The sequence below is a fragment of the Lathyrus oleraceus genome, chromosome 6 (genome assembly GCF_024323335.1).
Source record: "Lathyrus oleraceus cultivar Zhongwan6 chromosome 6, CAAS_Psat_ZW6_1.0, whole genome shotgun sequence".
Lineage (NCBI taxonomy): Eukaryota > Viridiplantae > Streptophyta > Magnoliopsida > Fabales > Fabaceae > Lathyrus > Lathyrus oleraceus.
Genome location: NC_066584.1, coordinates 167,056,152 through 167,059,299, shown reverse-complemented (window position 1 = coordinate 167,059,299; position 3,148 = coordinate 167,056,152). Strand labels below are relative to the sequence as shown.

At 42.0% G+C, this 3,148-nt stretch overlaps 1 non-coding gene across 1 annotated transcript; it reads right to left on the bottom strand.

Annotated features, from left to right (window-relative positions):
- Positions 1–526: 526 nt before the first annotated feature.
- On the bottom strand, positions 527–633 carry LOC127098724 (small nucleolar RNA R71). Its single transcript, XR_007793426.1, has one exon. It is a non-coding gene; the product is annotated as a small nucleolar RNA R71 (small nucleolar RNA).
- Between the last annotated feature and the right edge of the window lie 2,515 nt (positions 634–3,148).

The window sequence follows — 3,148 nt, the reverse complement described above, 5'->3', positions numbered from 1 at the left end:
ACCCTGTTGTTACACCGTATAGACTAAGGCATTATTAGCCGGTAAATGTGAAGAACCCGTAGTACCGAAAATTTAGTAGATCCTTTAGCGAACCCGAACGCTATACTCGTGCACGCCTTTTACTCGTCCGAATTAAGAAAGCTATAGTCGAGAATCGCGATAGGACACATCTTAAGGAATTCGCCCAACCCTCTGATGAGGTACCTAGTTCGAGTATAGTAAACCCCTTTATTCCTGCTAACAATTTCGAACTAAAACCGTCTTTGTTGCAATTAGTGCAACAAAACCAATACATGGGTCTCGCTACTGAGAACCCGAATCAACATTTAAAAGTTTTTATCCAACTAGCCGACACCTTTAAATTTAACGGCGCTTCACCCGATGCGATCCGTTTAAGATTATTTCCTTTCTCCCTCAGGGTTAAAGCACGTTCATGGCTAGATTCACTTCCAGCTAATTCAATAACTACCTGGGAAGACCTTAGGAGAGTATTCCTTGCTAGATATTTCCCCCTAGTAAGACTGACGTTCTTCGAAACCAAATAACTAGATTTGCTCAAAACCAAGGAGAATCGCTTTTCGAAGCTTGGGAGAGATATAAAGAGCTATTAAGAGTCTGTCCACACCATGGCCTAGAACAATGGATGATCGTTCATACCTTCTACAATGGACTCCATTATAACACCAAGATGAGCATCGAAGCTGCCGCAGGTGGCGCGCTGATGAACAAACCTTATCCCGAAGCTTGTGACCTATTTGAGGATATGGCCCAAAACCATTACCAATGGGGAACTGAACGAGCATCAATAGAGAAAAAAGAGACCCAAGGTGGAATATATGAGGTAAGCTCTCTAGACATGATGCAGACAAAAATGGACGCTTTAGCCCTTAGGATTGAACATATGTCTACAAACACTACCACCGTAGCAGTAGTCCACACAGAGTGCAAACTCTGTGGATCTAAAGGACACGAATCGGCAGAGTGTAACCTTTTGAACGAACTGAATACCGACCAAGTGAATTACGCCCAAGGTAAACCATTTTCAAACACTTACAACCCTGGATGGAAGAATCATTCGAATTTCTCCTATAAAAACCAGAACCCTATCCAAAATCATGCACCTCAGAGACCGCAAGGTTATCAAGCCCAAAAACCAAACCAACCTATGCAAATTGTGCCCCAGAAGTCTAACTTTGAGAAGATCATGGAGAGCTTTATATCGGGCCAGCCCCAACAAAATAAAGAATTCCTAAACCAGAACATTCACGTAAATGAACCTATAACGCAATTAGGAACCAAGGTTGATCAGATAATCACTCACAACAAGATGCTTGAAACCCAGATCTCACAGGTAGCACAAAACCAAGCCCCGCAAACTGCACCTGGAGGCCAATTTCCTGAACAACCTCAACCAAACCCTCGAGGGCAAGCTAACGCTACTCGTTACAAAGTGGGACCGCTTACGAAGGGCCTCAGAACCCAGCAATGTGCGAGTCCAAAACTTCTAAAGAAAATATGCCTACCAACCAAGAAGAGGAACCAGAGGAATCCGAGAAACAAACCAACCAAGAAGGTGAAGCCAAGGATAAAACTTACAAACCACCACCCCCGTACAAACTACCAATCCCATACCCGCAAAGACATAAACAAACCAAAATTAACAACCAATACCAAAAATTTATAAAAGTGATATAAAAGCTTCATGTAGAGATTCCTTTCACCGAAGCTATCATCCAAATTCCGTCTTACGCCAAATTTCTCAAAGACATCTTAACCAACAAGCGTAGGCTCGACGATCCAAAACCCTTGGAATACAACTTTATTTCTGAGGATAAACTTGCTAAGAAGGAGAAAGACCTGGTAGTTTTTCTATACCTTGAATTTTAGGGAGTCATGTGATCGACAAAGCTTTCCTAGACTTAGGCGCTAGTGTAAGTTTAATGCCCTTAGCTGTATGTAAAAGGTTAAACTTAGGAGAATTGCAACCAACTAAGATGTCCCTCCAATTAACCGATAGGTCTGTTAAGAATCCTGTAGGCAGTTTAGAAGACATCCCAGTTAGGATCGGTCAACTTTATATCCCAACAGACTTTGTGGTCATGGACATCAAAGAAGACAAAGATATCCCTATTCTTTTAGGTAGACCATTCTTATCAACAGCCGGAGTTATAATAGATGTTAAAAGAGGGAAATTAACCTTCGAAGTTGGGGACGAAAAGATCGAGTTCATTCTTTCGAAATTCCTGATGGCACCAATTCTAGGAGACGCATGTTATGCGATCGAAATCATAGATGAATGCATAAGAGAATTTGATCAAGGAAAACCTAAGATCGAACCATTTTTAAACCCGAATGAAAAGAATGACGAGCTAGAGGAAACGGAACCTCACGAACGTTTGGATCTTTCTCCACACCCTTCACCTAATTCTCCAAAACCAGCCCAAGAACTTAAGGAACTACCCAAGAACCTAAGATATGAGTTTTTGGATGAATAAATGAACCGCCCAGTAATAGTTAGTGCCACATTAAACCAAGACGAGACGAATCAACTCTTAACAGTTTTAAGAAGATACCTCTCTGTCTTAGGGTATAACATCTCTGATCTAAAAGGTATTAGCCCATCCGTGTGTATGCACCGGATCTTGCTAGAGGAGGACTCAAAACCTTCCAGAGAACATCAGAGGAGGATCAACCCTGTAATGAGCAAGGTAGTAAAGAAGGAAGTCCTTAAACTACTGGAAGCTGGTATAATCTATGAGATTTCTAATAGTAAGTGGGTAAGTCCTGTACATGTGGTATCCAAGAAGGGAGGCATCACAGTTGTGCAGAACGAGAAGGGAGAGCATGTCACTAAACACATAGAAGGCGGATGGCGTATGTGCATAGATTATAGGAAGCTCAATAAGGCAACTAGGAAAGACCATTTCCCTCTTCCATTCATAGATCAAATGCTGGAGCGTCTTGCCTGACACTCTTACTTTTGTTATCTTGATGGATACTCTGGATTTTTCCAAATACCCATACACCCCGAGGATCAGGAGAAAACAACCTTTACCTATCCTTACGGAACGTTTACTTACAGACGAATGCCGTTTGGACTCTGTCATGCGCCAGCTAGTTTCCAACGTTGTATGATGTCAATCTTCAC